This window comes from Marmota flaviventris, chromosome 2, assembly GCF_047511675.1.
Source record: "Marmota flaviventris isolate mMarFla1 chromosome 2, mMarFla1.hap1, whole genome shotgun sequence".
NCBI classification, from domain to species: domain Eukaryota; kingdom Metazoa; phylum Chordata; class Mammalia; order Rodentia; family Sciuridae; genus Marmota; species Marmota flaviventris.
Genome location: NC_092499.1, coordinates 78,053,504 through 78,072,981, shown reverse-complemented (window position 1 = coordinate 78,072,981; position 19,478 = coordinate 78,053,504). Strand labels below are relative to the sequence as shown.

The window sequence follows — 19,478 nt, the reverse complement described above, 5'->3', positions numbered from 1 at the left end:
TGGAGGTGGTAGAAACATTTTTTAATTAGTGATAGAGCGCTTGCCTAGCAGGCATGAAGCACTGGGTTTGATCCCCAGCACCACATAAAAAAATTTATGTAAACAAATAAAATAAAGGTATTGTGTCCATCTACAACTAAAAAATAAAAATAAAAAATTGTATTTACTTAGAAGCATTCAGAATGTCATCAAAAGAGTTGGAACTTTTTTTCCTGAAATTACAGTTGGTATTCAGTAATTAACAGAACAACCCTTTTGTATACACTGCATCAGAAACAACTAAAGATGAAAAAGCTACCACCCCCACATATGACTAATTTGTGCTGTGCACTGACAAAAACCCAATTTAAATTTCCAAACTAATTTACGACCTCCATACTGTACCAGGCAAGTAACCTTGCCTGGTAAAGGTTAAAACTTGATACATGATTTTAGCTCCTGAAAATACCACCAGGACAGGGTTATTCAAAGACACATTCAGTAGTGTGTCAGCTATTAAAAAAAAAAAAAAAAAGACACTGTATAGTTTAAACACAAATCTCACACAGTTTTACATTTTGGTTTTATTTCTTTTAAAAAGAATGAGTTGTAAAGGGGAGTGGGAAGGTTAAATGCTTTACAGACAAGAAAAAACTTATTCATCTCGAACCAACTTATTCATCATCATCTTCTTCTTCATCTTCCTCATCTTCCTCTTCTTTCTTCTTCTTCTTGCTTTCCTCGCCCTGACTACTCCCTTCTTGTTGCATCAGGTTTTCCATTAACTTGGTAAGCAGCAAGATCCTTTTTGTATTTTTCCTTCAGGTAGCAAGAAAGCACTTATCATCGGCAGCACTGTTATTCCACATTGCTCCCAGTTTCTTTGCAACATCACCAGTGGACAGGCTGGGGCACTCTTTGGTTTTTAGGTGATGCTCAGAAAAGAGCAAGAAGGCTGATGGAGGCCTCTTGGGTGCATTAGGATCCTTGAACTTCTTTTTTGCTTCCCTTTGAAGAGAGATACAGGATTTTACCTCTCTTTCATAACAGGCCATGTCTGCCTGTGCTTTGCCTTCAAGTCTTCCTTGCTCATTAGCACATGTGGTCTTCCACCTGTCTGATCAATTCTCCAAAATTCCACAAAGTGGACTGAAGCATCTGGGTGCTGCTTCTTGTGCTTCTCCTGGCAAGCTTGCAAAAATAATGCATATGATGACATTTGCCTCTCTGCTTCTTAGGATCTCCTTTTTTCATTTTTAGTTTGTTTTTCCTCAGTAAGAGGTGCAGAGGCTCCCAGTGCCCATCTGGCTCTCAGTTGATCTGGTGCTGTCTATGGAGCTAATGTACTGTAGAGGTGGTGGACACTGCAAGAGGTGGTGCTTAGTGGGAGGTTGTAGGCATGGCCTGCATGCCTTCAAAGGGGACTATGGAACCTTTGTCTCCTGTTCTCATTCTCATTCACATTCCACTAGGAGGCAGATCCACTTCCCCACAACCCTACCCTCAGCCCAAATTCTAAAAGTTGTAAAGTATGGAAAACTTATCTTCCTTAATATAATTTTGTTTCACACCAAAATGTACTGCCCTGCCACAGGTCCAAGAACAACAGGGCCAACTCACCATGGACTGAAACCTCTCAAACTATGAGCCCAAATAAACTTTCCCTTTTCAAGTTGGTTGATATCTCATGTATTTTGTCACAGTAACAGAAAGCTGACTAACACAACTTTGTGATATTTGGCTCAAATTGTGATATTCTGCTCACTCTGAAACATCCATGACATGAGAGGCCAGTGTACCCACTAAGAATCACTTGCAGCAAGTTCAAAGAAAGCCATTCCTTTCCTAAAGTGCTACTACAAAGCCCCTTTACTTTCTGCATATTGAAAAATCAGAGTATAATGAACCATTGAGAGAGGTGGGAAAAAAGATGGAGATTTACCTAGGGAGACAGAATTCAAAGGGAAGCAAGATCAAGATCTTCAGTAAAGGCAAAAGATTCTTCATACATGAGTGAAGAACCAAGACCAGAAAGAAAAAATGCAGTCAGTTTCTATCCTTTGCAATTTGGGTTGAGGGGAGGGTTGTTTATCATCTTCTTGACTTGTACAATTTACTCATAAATTTAAAAAAGTCTTTGCCACAGAGAAGTTTAAACCTTTTTTTATTATTGAATTTATCTACCTTTTATTTCTTATGGATTTCCGTGCTTATATCCTGCTTGGAAAGGCTGGACTTATTTCATTTGCTCCATGGTTATAAACATATTAACCCATATTTTGTTTTAGTAATTATTTGATTTTTAAATACTTTATATGCTTCATATTGGAATTAGTTTGTGAAAGTTATAAAGTTTGGAAGATTGGACTGGGGCTGGGCTCAGTGGTAGAGCACCTGCCTTGCACGTGTGAGGTACTGAGTTCGATCCTCAGCACAACATAAAAATAAATAACGATAGTGTGTCCATCTATAACTAAAAAAATGTTTTAAAAAAGTTTGGAAAACTTATCTTCCTTAATATAATTTTGTTTCAAAGCAATATCATGCAGCTTGTACTTGTATCAATTGACAGATCTTTGACTTTTTCCTAAAGACCTACAACGTGCCCAGCCAGTGAGGGATCCAAAAGAAATATGATATGATGATTGATTTCAAAGAACTTACAGTATGGTTGGGGGAACCACTAACACCGGAGACAATTCTAGAACAAGACAGCATATAATTAAGCATTAAATGCTGTGGCTCTCCCTAGAGCTGTTGTGGGAGCTCAGAGGAAGGAGAGATCCACCTGAGTTGAAGATGTCAGGGAATACTTTGTAGACAAGTTGGAACTTGAGATGGATATGTATTTCCCCAAAGGCTCAAAAAAAAAAAAAAAGTTATGGCTGTGTGTATGAGTGTGTGTGTGTATAGTTCAGGTGGACAGCATATTTCATAAAGCAACCCATCTATTGGGAAAACATACCTGATACCAACTATATAGGATTTAGATATGTGCTTACAAATTTGAGACAGGGTTTTAGGGATAAAGTATGTGGCAGAGCGACAAGGGTGACATTAAGAGGGGGATGGTCTGCAGAAGGGTATTTGCCTGAAAGTCGTCTTAACATTCTGCTCAGTCCCCAGGCACGTGCTAAGATTCTCCCACCCACTCCACAGAGCATCCCTGGGGTTTCACCTCTGGTTCTACCAGAGGGTTCTGTCAAGTGTGAGTGGGCATCCCGTGAATGCTGTCTGTGAGAACTGGCTGCTGTCTCCCTTCTCTCACTACCTGAGAAAGCCACACCTCTCCCATCACACAGCCTCAGGTAACTGATGAGCAGTGAACACCTGAGGACATCACCTGTTTTATTGCTGCTGGTAGGAATAAAAGTGAGCACGACTTATTTTCAGTGGTTGGAGAGAGAGTAATGAGTGTCATTTACCAATAAGGTTTGGAAGCCTTATGTTTTTATATACCCTTTGATATAACTATTTGACTGCCAGGAAAGTCCTACTTGTTTATGTTAAAAAAAAAAAAAACGTATTTTGTTTGTTATGTAGCAGGTACTCCTTTAAGTATTTTTTGAAAAAATAATTCATTTAATCTTCATCATAATTCTGTGAGTTAAGTACTATTATTATCTTCATTTTACAGGTGAGGAAAATGAGGTAGGGCGCGATTAAGTAACTTGCCTATGGTCACCAACTAGCATGTGACAAAACCAGCATTTAAACCACACTGACTCCGGAGTCATTAGAGTCTACTTTGCACCACGCACACTGCTTGAAGCAGGCATCTTGGGTGTGCACGATGACTTGACGACACGCTTGCCACTCGACACGCAGGTGCATTCATTCTCCCTTGTGCCAAGCACAGCCCCGTTCCCTAGAACCCCGACTTAAACCATGATTTTCAAAATGAGGGTAAAACTCATTTGTGGAGGAGGGGAGGTGTGGAACAAATTTATTGGACAATGACCAGAATTTCTTTTAAATGTGATATGAAAAAGGACAGATAAGAAATTACCAGAGTGGGTTTTGTTCCAACATTTTTTCCACTTATAAGTGTGTCACATGTGGATGTCACATGCACAGGTCACTGTTGAGTCAAGATCACCCTGTACTTCTTATTGTGAACTGCAGTCAGAACAGAAAGGCTTGACAGAAGTCCATCAGGAAAGGCAAATATGAAGTTAGCAATTATACTTGTACAAAGTAGCTTTTAAAAATAATGGCCAAGTTGTTTTAAAAGAGATCATTAAATATATTATGATATAGCAATATCATGGAATTCTACCCAGAAACTAAAATTGTATTATAGCTAAATATTTAGCAACATAGTAATGTATAAGATACATAGGTAACGACAATATCAGATTATAAAACATTTGTAATGTAGTATTTTTGTGTAAAGCCCACACATATATTTATATAGGAAAAGGACTAAAAAGTAGCCATTAAATGTTCCTAGAGCAATCCCAGTTTTTCAGGAGGCTGAGGCAGGAGGATTATGAGTCCAAGGCCAGCCTGGGCAATATAGTGAGACCCAGTCTCAAAACAAAACAAACAAAAGTAAATAAACAATAGGTTTCTAATTGAGTAGGATAGACTCAGCCTATCAACAGATGAATGGTTAAAGAAAATGTGGGATACATATACACAATGGAGTATAATTCAGCCATAAAGAAGAACAAAAGCCTATCATTTGCAGCAAAAGGGATGGAACTGGAGCCATTAAGTGAAATAAGTCAGCCACAGAAAGACAAGTACCACATGTTCTCTTTCATATGTAGAAGCTAAAAAATGTTGACTTGAAAGTAGAATGTGTCTACTAGAGATTGGGAAGAGTGTTGCCAGGGACATTCGAAAAAGATAGGTTGGATTTGGTCAATGAATATTATATGCATGTGGAAACATCACACTGAACCTCATGAATATGTACAATTAATATGTATTAATAAAATTTAAAAATATATATATATAGAACTCAAAAAATGTTCCTAGCTGTGGGAACTATACAAAAATATTTTCTTCTTTTGTTTCTCTGCATAATTATTTTTATAAGATAGATTTTATACAAAATACAATGTATCCTTATAGATATGATTATCTAATAAATATCATATATATGTAAAGAATTCGTGTAAATAACAATAATAATAAAATAATATTAAAAATAAAATATTTAAAATTATAGAAACATAAAAGTATGAAGTGTATAAGAATAATAAAATGGTAATGCATTAAAGTAAATTATTAAATAATATTGAAAAGAATAAAATATCCAGTAAAAGAGAGAAGGATGATAACAGATCTTTCATGCAAGAGCAACCTTTCTTGCCAAATACAACAAATGATGCTCATCCACAATCAGATACAAAATGAACCAACAATGAGATAAAAATGCCAGTTTTGCAAACTGCTAATCCTTCCCTTTAAAAAAATCACTTTAAGAAAATCCATCATATGGGGCTGGGGTTGTGGCTCAGTGGTACAGTACTTGCCTAGCATGAGTGAGACCCTGGGTTTGATCCTCAGCTCCACATAAAGATAAATAAATAAAGGTATTGTGTGCAACTACAACTAAAAAATATATAAAAAAAGAAAATCCATTATATGATAATCTGGCTTTTCAGAATGGAAATAAATGTGTATTCACCTTAAAAGCAATAGGTTTACTCTAAATACCAAATATCAGACTGGCCTGGAGCACTTAATATGGATTTTTATTTCTGCCTCAGCTTGCAAGGGTCAAGAGAATGAAACATTGGCATTGATTAATAGTCTCACAATATCACAAAATAAATCATCAAATGAGGTACAAATGTTTCCCCAAAAAGTACAATAAAGTTTAAGGCAGGAAAATGGTGTTGATAATCAATTACTGATACTTTTTTCAGTGCTCACTCCACACACACACACCCCACAGGTACTATGATAACCTTTTAACCCACATTATCCATTTAACCCTCACATCAGCTTTATGGGTTGCAGTTCCTATATTAGCCCCATTTTTACTATAAGACAACTAAAGCTACAAAGGTGAAGTAACCAGCCCCACAGACAGGTATAAAAGGATTTGAGCCCAGGTCTCAACACCTCTACAGTTTACAATCCCAGTCTCTTGGGAAATTCAACACATATTGAAACCTGACAGTTAGTTATGCATGATGCTAATTAGAATGTAATTTTTGAGATCAGAAAATTTCAAAGACTGGCCAAGAAATCGTTGGCAATGGATACACATTCTCTTGAGTTTCCATGTGATAGATTCTTAGAGGACACATTCACAATATGGTTATGACTGAATTTTTTCCTTGTGAAAATTTGAGTGTCATAAAAAAGCCCCTGGCACTGCAAGAAACAAATCCACACACTGATACAAATTCAGGAAAGAAGTGCATCGATCACTACCAGGAGTGTTGCTGAGATGAGGAACAGTGCTTTTAAAGTTACCTTTAAAATAATTTCTTGTCAATTTTCAAATAATCTACAGCAGGAAGAAATCTTTCTTTTATAAACTAAGAGAATGGGTTGCATCATGCACCTCCCCATTTCAGGGTCCCCACTGGGCTCACAGAGGTGCAGCTGATCAGGGGTGGGGGACTCCAGCCTGACCCTGGCCCCACCAGGTCCCAGGGGACAACCAGGCTCTCCACACTGCCAGGGGCTAGGTAGCCAGGTGACGGTCCCCCTTGGGTCAGGAGCAGAGGATGAACAGGAGCAAGGCGACACTCCAGAGCCAGGGCTGGAGGACAGGAGACCATCCTTCCCAGCAGCCCCGACAACTTGTGACATCACCGGGCACCTCCCAGCTCCTTGGAGATGGCGTGTAATTAGATTAATGCCAGGGCCTGCAGTCACGAGGACTGGAGCCACAGGGAGGGAAGCAGCATTTCCCAGAGTGGCCACTTCTAGGCAAAATGAGAAGGTGACCACAGGAGGGACCCTGGGCTGAGCTGGCCAAGGCGTCCCCTTAGAAACACCCCCAACCCCTCCTGGGGTCACTAGGACCAGTCCTGGGGGGTTCCATCCAGATCCAGCTCTCAGCTCACCAGCTTCCTGGGAGTAGAAGACAGCACATCTTGTTCTGGAGAAAATGTTCTGTGAGTATATATGGTAACAAGAAAAACTATCGTGATCTTTTTCTATGCTAATGTGATTCAAATAAGGAAAGACTGAAATCATTGTCTCAGGTTCTTTCTGCAGTATTATAAAACAAGATTTTTACAATACACTTGGCCAAGAGACTTCTTATCATCATAGTGTTACACCATAGTCATTGGAGTTATGACAACAAAAATAATAATGAAAATTAACAATAGTATAATAGCAGTAATGCACTAAGGGAAATGATAAATAAAAGCAAGTGTAAAGGCTGTCTATTGTGAATGGAAAATGAACTGTAAGTTTTTTCCTTTTTAATTTCTGGGAGATGGGGCCTATCTCTGCAGGATTTGGCAACTAGAAAATATGCATCACTTGGAATGTGATACAAGCTATAATTATCCATTCTTTTTTTTTTCTTTTTCTTTTTCTTGTTTTTTTTTTGGTACTAGAGTTTGAACCCAGGGGTACTTGACCACTAAGCCACATCCATAGCCTTTTTTTTTTTTTTAGAGAGAGAGAGAGAATTTTAATATTTATTTTTTAGTTTTCGGTGGACACAGCATCTTTGTTTGTATGTGGTGCTGAGGATCGAACCCGGGCCGCATGCATGCCAGGTGAGCGCGCTACCGCTTGAGCCACATCCCCAGCCCCATCCATAGCCTTATATATATATTTTTTTTACTTACAGACTGGGTCTCTGTAAGTTCCTTAAGGCCTTGCTAAGTTGCTGAGGCTGGCTTTGAACTCACAATCCTCCTGCATCAGCCTCCAGAGCCAATGGAATTACAGGTGTGCATCAGCATACCTGGCCCATTCTTGGTTTTTTAAAATAGAAATAGCATTCAATAATTGTATTCTTTAAACATACTATATTGGCTGGGTATTGTGGTGCACACCTGTCATCCCATAGACTTGGGAGGCTGAGACAGGAGGATTGCAAGTTTGAAGCCAACCCCATCAATTAAGCAGGCCTTAAGCAATTTAGTGAGACCCTGTCTCAAAATGAAAAAAAATGATGTGGCTTAGTGGTTAGGTGCCCCTGGGTTGAATCTCTAGTACCAAAAAAAAAAAAAAAAATTAAATATATATATACACCATTTTAGCAGTAGCTAGATGGCAGTAGTGGCAGTGACAGATGATTGTTTTACTTTACAGCTGGTTAATGTCTTTCATGGCTGCTTATTACTCTGATGTTGTCTTATTTCTACTACCCTCATTTTACCTTTGGCCCCAATTTCTTCATCATTTTATCTATTTTATAAACTACATAATTTAGGAAATAAAATCAAGATAAATACAGTCCAAAGAGTCCAACTTCTGATCTCATAAGTCTCTGTGATTTTTTTTTCCTTGTAGACGCAGAGTTCCAGGTTAAAGGACTTAGCTAATGGCTGTTAAGTGGCCTTAGAGTGGGAGTTGAGGATTAAGGTCTGCAGAGCTGATATGATCAAACTAGGTCACATCTTCATACTGGCAGAGAATTGAGCATAGTTGTCTTTGCTTCCTACTTAATTCTCTCCCTAGTGTCAAGTTGCAGTCATTTACAATCAAGCCTAGTATGGTCACTGGGGACAAAGTGCGAGAGTAAGAAAAGTGGGGAACAGTGGAACAGAGCGGAGGATGAATTTAGTGTTCCACATAGACAACTTCTGAAAATAATAATGGCAACTTACCTGACAGATTATCACACGGGATATATTCATTTCTAGATTTTAAACATACATACACACAATCATATGGAATAGGCCATGTATCAAGATTTACTTAAAGGTTCTCTGAATAATTACTTAACAGCAGTTGTTAAATATAATTTAAGTGAAACTACGAGGGTAAATGAAATATTTTTAACCAACAATACCATAGCAGCTAAATATATATATATATATATATATATATATATATATATATATATATATATATATAAAAAATAAGATAAATTACTAAGATGATATCCCCCCACACCCCCATGGCTTTATCAAACCCACTACTCACAGGGTACTGCTGGCTGAGGTGGAACTATGGTTTCTGGGAACTGCTGAGTCCCCAGGGCAGGGGCCATGGCTGATAATATAAAATAGAACTGAGTTAGTCCAGGATGAGGTTCTGATTTGCCATCCAAACAACTGTGTGGGGACAGCAGTGAACAGTAGGTAGGGAAGGGGATGTCTTTGTCTTCTGGACCAGCGACTGGATCCACAGGGGAAAGCGTAAGAAGGGCAAGAGCCAAGTCTCCCTTCAACATTGCTGCTGCTCCAGCTCATTTTCTGTCTTTTCATCCTGCTCTCAGAGTCCTTAGAGCTGGGGCTCAAATTCAGTTTTGAGCTAACAGAGAAAGGGAAGGCGGGAGGTTAAACCAAACTGTTAACTGTGTCTCTTCAAAACTGACATTTAATACAGGGTGTAAATCACTAGGGGGGCCTGTTATTCCTTCAGGAATGCAATTACATAGGGTCAAATAAAACATGAAAGAAACCAACAAGTTTTAAAATGTAGTACGTTCTCAAAAGTAGGCAAGAAGGAATGTGAAGCAGTCCAAAAATGCTAACACTCCCGCTGTCCTATAGGAGAGGATTAGCAGAGGTTTCTGCTCTGTAATGCTTATGTGGTAAGCATGGCATGAGAGCACATCAGGACTCTGAGCTTCCCCGGGGCTCAGGCTTGGTGGAGACCCCTGCAGTCATTCATTCAGAAGGGGTGCAGGCCACCTGCCACTATGGTCCCCTTACCAGCACTGACTCCTCTTAGCACTTTTCAAAAGTGTTTATGGGGCTGTGCAGAATAGATACTGTGGGAAAGTTTTCTTTTTTTTTTTCTCTCATTCACACATAGACACAGAAGAAGAAGGAAAAGGAGAAGACGGAGAAGGAGAAGACGGAGAAGGAGAAGGAGAAGGAGAAGAAGAAGAATCCTTATTCTGTGACTTTGAAGATAAAAGGAAAAAAATTTGGATTTCTGATATTTATGGTTACTTGTCAATTGTGTAGTGCTAATTTATCCCATAGGGTAGGGTGGAGGGTAGTCTTACATTTGTATCTTGAGAAGTGTCAGTTCATAGTTTGGTGTGTTTTAAACTTGATGCCTTAAAAGCTTGAGTTGGATCTCTTTTAGTTTAACATCTTCACCAAGTAGGGTGATCAACTTGCCCTGGTTTGCTTGGGCTTTTCTGGAGTTTAGCACTGAAAGTCCTGCAGCCCAAGAAAGACCTCAGTCCTCAGCAAACAAGGATGATCAGTCACGCTACCATAAACACAAGACTATTCTACACACACAACACGTATTCTCTCTTTCCTGCTGTGCATCTTGCCTTGTATGCACCCAATATGTTTGTAAGGGTGTGTGTGCGCGCATACACAAACACACACACACACACACACACACTCACAATCCAAGTATGTGGAATCTGAACTAAACCAAGAGAAACTATTTGTAATCAATTGTTCTTTTGCTTTTGAAATGAAATAAACTACATTGTTTCAAACTCCTGGACTCAAGCAATCCTGCCTCAGCCTCCTGAAGTAGCTGGGACTAAAGGCACATACCACCACACCCAACTGTAATCAGGTCTTTAAAGTCTTGCTTTTAAGCATATGGCAACAACATGGTAGGAACTGTGTGTAGATCGTGTAAGGAGAGGAGGTGGCTGGGAAACAGCACTAGGATTACAACTAAACTAATTATAAAAGAATTCCAACACAACAGACAAGTCAGCTGGGTTCAGATTCTTGTATAAGCACTAATTTTTATAAGCCAGCACTCACTGCTCCAAGAAAAACACAGTGTCAAATAAGTTGTGATTAAAATTTGGTTTTTCTTATCTTACTCACAAAATGAACCAAACTACAAAGCCAACTTCTCAGTCTAATTTTAAAGGGTGTAGATTCTATCTCTTCTGGTTTCACTGACTGAATCTTGGGGGCTCCTACCTGCACCCCCACTCTACCCTATGGCTTGTCCTTATGAACCAGCTCCAGGAGCCACTGCAGAGGCTCAGCCAAACCATCTCCTGATCATTGAGTAGGCTGCCCTGCTATATGTCTGAGGTGAACCCTGTCCCAAGTGCTTCCCACTTCAGCAATTCTACGCACTCCCAGATCTTTCCAGCAACACTCTGGCAACTCCACAGATAGTATGGCTTCTCCCAGCCTGTGAGATACACCACTCTGACTGAAAGCTGAACTGTGAAAGAGCTCGGCTCACTTCCTGAAAGACTCTGAAGAATCTGAAGACTAAAAGAAAATGAAATTCATCTTGCACTTTCAGTTCTTTGGATTTTCCTTTGACTCTTCTGACAGTGCACTTGGTAAGAGATCTACCCCAGGAGAATCCAAATTCTCTCTTTGTGGCTATTTCTTTGTTCTATTTAAAGATGCCATGCTGACACACTCACCAGAAATAACATGAAGTGAAGAAAAATGATAATAATTAAAGTTTTTGCTCCTGACTTAGCATACATACTTCTAAATTTAATGGTCACCTTTTCTCATGCTTAGAACTTGTCTGTCCTGATTAGACATTTTGTTTCAGTCCCTAAATTTTGTCAAAGGCAAAGAAATTGATGGTAGACAGCTAGGATAAATAAGGGTTCAAAGTCTAAAGGAAGAGATGTGAATGGGTAGAAAGGTGCCTCCCTGCAGTCTTCAAATGAGCATGCGTGTGAGCTGGGGAAAAGGACACACACAATCTTGGGAGGCAGACCCATCTGGGTTTGAATTCCAGCCCAGGCACTTATTACCTATGTGATCTTGGACAGGAGGGTACATCTCTATAAATTTCAGTCGCCCCCTCCAGCACCCCCAGACCACAGGGATAATTCCAGTTTCAACATAAGGAAAGGACATAATATATACTTTAAAGCACCCAAGACATAATAGATGCTTAATAAGTCATAGCAATTATTACCATGGTGATAGATCTAATAGGAAAAGGTAACCCTCAACAACACCCAACATGCTGCAGGCCTTAGCACCCATTGTGTTTGGGCTGCTGGGTCTCTTCCTAATGCACATCTCTAGGAACTCTGAGCTCAGAATCTCAGCCCTCCACCCACACTCTCTCACTGGCTGCAGGCAAATCACTTATCTGACTCAATTGCTTCATCTGTAAAGGGGAGGATAATAATATTTACCTTCCTCAGAGGAATGTTGGGAGAATTAATGAATGCTTGCAAAGTACCTGGAGATCTACAGATGAAAGGCAGTGAGAATTGCAAAGTATTATTATAAATATTAGTGTTATTTTGATTTGCATGCATACGTGTGTGAGTGAATTTGCACCTGAGCGCACTGGATAAAAATATGTGGTTTTCAAGTATGATCCTAGGAATATCTCTGGCAGTTCATAGACCTTAATGTGCAATTTATACATAATAAAACAGTCTTGTAAATGAAAAGTTGCCCAGACAGGGAAACACTGAATTGGATAGCTGGTCTAAAATCAACCAAAGACCATGCTTATGTCCTTTCTAGAAGCCTTTTTGCCCAGTGCCATGATACTTCCAGATGCCTTTGGGGGCTAGGACCTGACTATGCCATAGCTCCTTCTAAAAAGCAGTGAAGCATAAGTCTTCCTCAGACTTCTCTATTTGCCAAGTTGAAAAAACCACCTTGAGCCTTGAAAAGTTTATTCCTAAATTAACCGTGTCCACTTGCAAAGCAGAGACATAAAATCAGATTGCAACGAAATACTTTTTGTGAGTTATCAAACGATCTCCCAGCCATGTTCCCCCTACTTTCACATCAGTGCCAAATTCTAGCTCTTACTGCTCACCTCCTCTTCCCAACAAGGCCCCTGGTCCTCCCTGCTCCCTGCCCCAACTCAATCCCCTCCTCACTAGGTAGTATGAGGTAATATTATTACAACACCATCCACGGCAATATCACATACTTAATTCCCAGGAGACACATTCTGTGGCCTGTGCTTCTAGGAATAAAAGAATAAGAGCAAATGGAAATTACATGAGGAAGTAAAAATCTCTCCTGCTCAGGACTGACCCCACAGCAGCTGTCCCTGCCTGTGTGAGCATGTGGCCTCCTCCTCTGATTCTGGAACAGAGTAGCACATGGGTGCGAACAAGACATGTCTGTTCTCCACTGTAAACCTTCACAGGCTGGCAAGAAACAGAAAGGCTTATTCCAGACCTAAATTCTCATTCCTGCTACAACCATCATAAACGCCTGCTGACACCAGAGAAGAACAAGCCTGTAATCCCCATAAAAGAACATTCTCGAGCCTTGGAAACCAGAATAAACGCCAGCTTTTAAGTTGCTGTCTTCACTGCTTCTGAGCTAGATGGGACATTGAGGAAGCAGGTGACCACTTCTCTGTACACTGGCCTCCTGTTCCTAATGTCTCCTCCCCCTGGGCTGGGCAGAGGGCCTGAAGTTCCCACAACTTGTGGTTAAGACATTGTCTCCAGAAGGCCCTGTTCAGAATGGAAATATGCTACATGAAAATCAACGTTTTAAATCATTCCAGCAGAGTGCTGGAAGCAGCTCACAGCAGCTCGTGAGAGCCAGCTGTGTGCATCTCTTCCCAACTCCAGAGTCACATCACACTGATGGCTTGAAATCAACACTGGTGACTTGAAACCGCCAAACACTACAAATCAGAAAGACGGATGTTAAACCTTTATGGCAGGGGTCAGGGATGTAGCTCAGTGGTAGAGCGCTTGCCCAGCATGTGCAAGGCCCTAGGCTAAATCTCCAGCCCTACAAAAACCCTCTACTGCACAATGCCAATTAGCACCCACTTTTACCTGTTACCATTTGATCATTTTATGCCATTGAGAAGGAATGAGGCCCAGGCTGGTGTTGAGTATAGGATGCAAATGAAAAACTTGGAGGCATTAGGACCTGACCAGAAAGGCAGGTAAAGAGGAAGGGAAAGGAGAATCATTGGGAGGTGATGGGGCAGCCACAGCACCCTGGATACTGGGGAGGAATGAGCAGAACACCTGCCTGGACCTCTCACCTGTGGTTGTGGGCCTCTTGCTCCCTAACAAACCTTATAAACTCTCTGAGCCTCAGTTTTCCTCATTATGAAATGGAGACAACAGTACTCATTTGATGGCATTTTGGGAAACATAGTGAGACATTTGTCAAATAATTGCTCCTGACCATGTTTCTAATACTGATAGATTGTGGACACCACTGCTTTCTTCTTCATTCTATTTCTCAACAGTATTTTCCATGATTAATCAATCTCGATGGGGAACCCTGAACTCCCTGGCTTTTGAAACCCCATATTCTCCTGGTTTTCTTCTGCCTCTGCTTGGCCTTTCTTCTCTCTCTCTCTCCCCTTTCTCATTTCTCTGAACAGCCTCATTAGGCAATCTCATCTAGTCCCACGGATTTAAACATTATCTTTACGTTGATGACTCCTAGAATTATCCTCTGTCTAGACCAGTGGTTCTTCAAGTGGGAACCCTGGGCCAGCGGCATCGGCATCAGCTGGGAACTTGTTAGAAATGCAAATTCCAGGCTCCACCCAGAACTTCTTAATCTGAAACTTTGGAGGTGGGACTCAGCCACCTCTGTTATTTCTCTGGGTGATTCTGTCACACATTGGCTATTCTGTCGCACATTGGATATGGATGGAGTGTGTCCCCCAAGGGTTCATGTGCTGGAAACTAGACCACAGGGTGGTGACGTTGAGAGGTGGTGGAGCCTTTAAGCAGGGAAGCCTAGTGGGACATAATTAGGCCACTGGGGGCTTCACCCTCAAAAAAGATTAATGTAGTTTTTGCAGGACTGGGTCTAGTTCTCTGGGAGCTAGTTGTTATAAAAAGACCAAGCCTGCCCCCTGCATCTCCTTGTCTTCCTGTCTTGCCTTATGACTGCCCTCTTTCTCACACACATTTTGCTGCCACAGTGATCCCTCCCATAATGTGATATGGCCAAGGGGGATGTTACCAGAGGTCAAATAGTTGGGGTCTCTAATTTTGAACTTTCAAATTCCAAAATGGTAAGTCTAGATAATACTTTTTTATTTATAAAGTTTCCAATCTTGAGTATTTTGTTACAGCAACAGAAAATTGACTAATGCAACATTGACCTTTAAGAACTGCTACTTCAGACAACATACTAAGTGACCTCATGTACATCTACTTGGATGTCTCACAGAGTTATCAAACTTAACAAGTCTTCTTTAAATCCTTTCTCACCCCATATTTAACTCATTTTCAAGTATAAGTAATCAATAAATGCTAAATAATTCTCTGTTTTCACCTGGACAACTAGAACACAATTGGTAAATCATGAAGGAGCAAGATGGCATTATGTCCCCTTCTTTATTCCACCCTCTAATCAGGACATAGTCAAATGTGTTTTTGTTAGCTTTGCTTTGTTTTTGTTTAATTATTGTTATGATTTGGATATGGTTTTGAACGTGTACCCCAAGAGTTCATGTGTTGGAATTTAATCCCCCCTGTGAGGTTGTTAAAAGGGGGAAATGTCAGCTTATGACATCAGGAGTCAAAAAAGAACTTTCCTAGCCCCATGCCTTTCTTCCTCCTGCTTGGGACCCAGACAGTAAGCTGGGGCAGGAAGAGAGACACTAGGCAGTAAAAAGGGACAGTCATCTCTCTTCTACTCCAAAGGGCCAGCCTGAAGCAGGACTCAACTAGGAGAAAAGACTGGATTTAATGTTGCACAAGTTCAAAGTTTGATTATTATGTAGGACTAGACAGTTAATTACTGCACTGAGGCTATGGTTATGACTCAGGAGACTTAGGATCCCCCTCCCCAATACTCTGTGATCAGTAAAGTAAGGGACCTGCCTAGATTTCCATCCAGAGTGTGCGGGTGGTAGGGCTAGCTCTGATGGATCAATGTCAACACTCTACCTGTTCAGCTCAATGAACACACTGTTTACAGAAGAAAGGAATGACAAATCTCTGAATGACTAAACCAAAACCCAACAATCCCCAAATTGAGAATGTCTAAGATGGGAATACATTTGAAACATTGTATCTTCCCTCTTGCCTGTTACAACTGCTAAGGATAAAGAGGAGAAATGTCAAGAAAAGTATGGATTTTTATTTTCTTAATTATTTGGCCAAAAACTATGATGGTGGAAAAATTTTGAAGTAAAGGAGCCAGATAACTATAAAAAATATCCTCTTATCCAATATTACAACCCAACTTCCCTCCCAAATATGACCCAGAATCAATAATATGGTCTGTAACCATCTAGCACTTTATCCACATATTGACAGAAATATATGGGCATATATTTTTGAGGTTGTTTACATTTTAACGAGTTTGTAATATATATGTTATCCAATTACATTTTTTTGATTAAACATGTGTTTTGATTTTTCTTGAGGGCACATTATTCCAAAATAGTTCATAATTTATCCAACCACATTCTGATGGTGGACATTTAAGTCTTAAAATTTAACTTTTTACCAGTGTGATGCAGTAGAATATTTATAATGCTTCTGTTTACATGTTCAAATATTTCTTCAATGTAGGTTCCTAAAACTGAAAACTTTGGGTCTATGGTCTATTTTAAATTTAGGCAGGTACTGCCAGAAAAATATTTTCAATTTACATTCCTACCAAGACTGTATTAGGGCACTCATTTCCCTCACAGAATTGCTAATGGTGGAATATTAAGTTACAAAGTTTTTCCAATATGCTGAGCAAAATTGGTATCTTAATTGTTTTTATTTGTTTTTCCCTCATTAGAAGACAGCCTGACCATCTGTTCATGTTTGTGGATGCTTGTCCCCTTTTTTCTCCTGTTCATATTCTATTTCCATTTATCCACTGAATTGTTCACTTTTTGTATTCATGGATAGGTTATCTTATTTGGTGGACATAAATTATGAGTTATATATATGGCAAATAATTTTTCTAAGTCTATCATTTGTGTTATATTTTTAACTTTTAAAATACTGTCTTTTATTTTTATGGGAAAATATCTTTTCCTTTAAGTATTCTTATATTTCCTCATCTTGCCTTCTAATACTCTTGAGAATTTTTCTTTTTCAAGTTGAAGTTTTTAATTCATTTGGAGTTAATTGTGGTATAAAGAAGATATCTGTATTTTTCCAAAAACATTTACTGGATAGTTCACACCTTTTTCTTTGGTTAGAAATGCCAATTTTATTATAAAATAAATATCCATTGACTTATTAGTTTGAAGAGTTTCTATTCTGCTCAGCTGATCTCCTTAGGAGCTCATATTAATTACTATAGTATAATAAAATACTTTGATATTGGATAAGTTAAGTTCCACTTCATTTTTTTTATTCGTTTGAAAAAAAAATCTCATGCATTTGAAAACTGTTTTCTCAAATTTCATAAAAATGTGGCTTGGGAATCATGTGACAGCTTTACAATGTTAAGCCTCCCTACCTTATGTCCTGGCATAGAGTTCCCAAGCATTCTTTGTACAGGTTTTGCACATTTCTTGATAGATTTATTCCTGATATTTTATGGTTTTCATTGCCTTTGCTTTTATATTTCTTTATGGCTGGTGTAGAGATTCTACAAATATCTTATATCCAGACATTTTATTAAACACTCTTTTGATTGATTTTTTTCTGCTTCTCTAGGTAGACTCTCATTTGTGTGACTTTGACATTTTGACCTCAGAGCCAAAGGTATGAGAGATAGGCAGATGTCCTTTAAATATCTATAAAATTTTACGCACAACTGGGGAAAAAAGAATATGTAAAGAAAACAATTCAATCAAGCAATTAAGAGATTAGTTGAATAGACCTATCAGCAACCTCCTTGGAAGGATGTACACTTAAATCAGATGAAGAACAGGGTAACGTGTAACTTGAACCCGGGAGAAGTGAACCCCAAGGGTTTTACTTGGAGTCCTCATCATAATAGCAACTCTATGCATTAATAATTTATTTTTGAATTAGGGCTTTATTTTGAAATGCATAAGAGAATTTGACCAAATTTGTAAACCAATAATACTGGAATGTTTAAATAATGTGAACTACACTCTACTTACAGTTTTAATTTATTGGATTTATGAGAGTCGTGTCAGTAATGGAAAGGTTTTGCTTATAATGATAAGCATTGTTTAAAGCTTTGGAAAAAAATAAACATAAAATTTATAAATGCATTTTGTAGAGGGCTTGCCTAGCATATTTGAGGTCCTGGGTTCAATGCCCAGTACTAAAATTTTGGGTTTTGTTTTTTATTTAAGAGAATGAGTTGTAAATAAGGGCTACTTTCTAAAGAGTTTAGCCTATAAAATTTTACTCAAATATTATTTCTTAAAAAGAAAATAAAATATGCTTTATAAATTGAAGTTAAAAACTAAGAGCTAAAGTTCAAAATGTGTTATCTTTATAAGTTAATATTAATTTTCAAATGGATTTAGTTTTCCTGTGCATAAAAGTTGCTTATGGCTATCACTAAATTCATGCTGATTATTTCCACTGATTTGCTAGGTAGGTGATCACTTCTCTGAAATGAGTTTTGCCATCTCTTTCCCTATATGCCTCAAATTCCTTCTCGTTTATACATTTTCCAAAATCTTATTAGTGATGGTGGTTAGCCATGTTTTTTTCTGATCACTATGGTAATAGTTCACTTTTAAGCCTTAGGCTTACTGTCAGTTCTTGAACATAGGTTTAACTTAATTGAGGACATTTCCTTATAGCCCTAGCTTAAAAGCTTTTTAATTTTAAATGTTATCACTTTTTTCAGTTTTGAGAAGATCAAGCTTTTTCACTTTGACCTATTAATGTAGAAAATTAAATTAATACACTTTCTGATACTGAAACTTTCTTGCAATACTATTATAAATCCTATTTGGTCATTATATATTAACCTACTCTTGGATTTTACTTGGTAGAAATTTTTAAAGATACATTCATAAATCAAATTGGTTTATAATTTGCACATTATCATAGATATAACTCATGTTATGATTATTAGTGAGTAATTTATATGTTTTTGTCTGTTTCATTTTTCTCTTTCACTTTCAACTCTATTATTTAGAACAGGTTAAGGTTCACAGCAAAATTGAGGAGAACATATAGAAAGTTCCTGTGGGCTCCCTGTCCCTACATATGCAATACCCCAGCCATTTAATTGACATCCTTCACCACATTGGTTCATTTGTTACAATCAGCAAACCAACAGAATCCATAGTTTACATTAGCCTACAGGCTTGGTTTGCACATTCCATGGGTTCTGAAAAATGTATAATACATGGATCTACAGTCATAGTATCACACTTTTGCCCTAAAAATCCCCTGTCCTCTGCCTATGTAGTCCTCTCTCCCTCCTAATCCATCCCAATAAGTAATCTCTTTACTATCTCCACGCTTGTATTTTCCAGAACATCATACAGTTGGAATCATGTAGTATGTAGCCTTTCTTTATTGGTTTCTTTTATTTGGAAGTATGCATTTAAGTTTTTCATGGCTTAGT

General features: G+C 38.7%; 1 long non-coding RNA gene across 1 annotated transcript in view; it reads left to right on the top strand.

Annotated features, from left to right (window-relative positions):
• Positions 1-10,446, top strand: part of LOC139704475 (uncharacterized) — a 51,212-nt gene extending 40,766 nt beyond the window's left edge. The window contains exon 5 of the long non-coding RNA XR_011706363.1: positions 9,901-10,446. This is a non-coding gene — a long non-coding RNA (uncharacterized lncRNA). The remainder of the gene's footprint in view (positions 1-9,900) is intronic.
• The last annotated feature ends 9,032 nt before the right edge of the window (positions 10,447-19,478 follow it).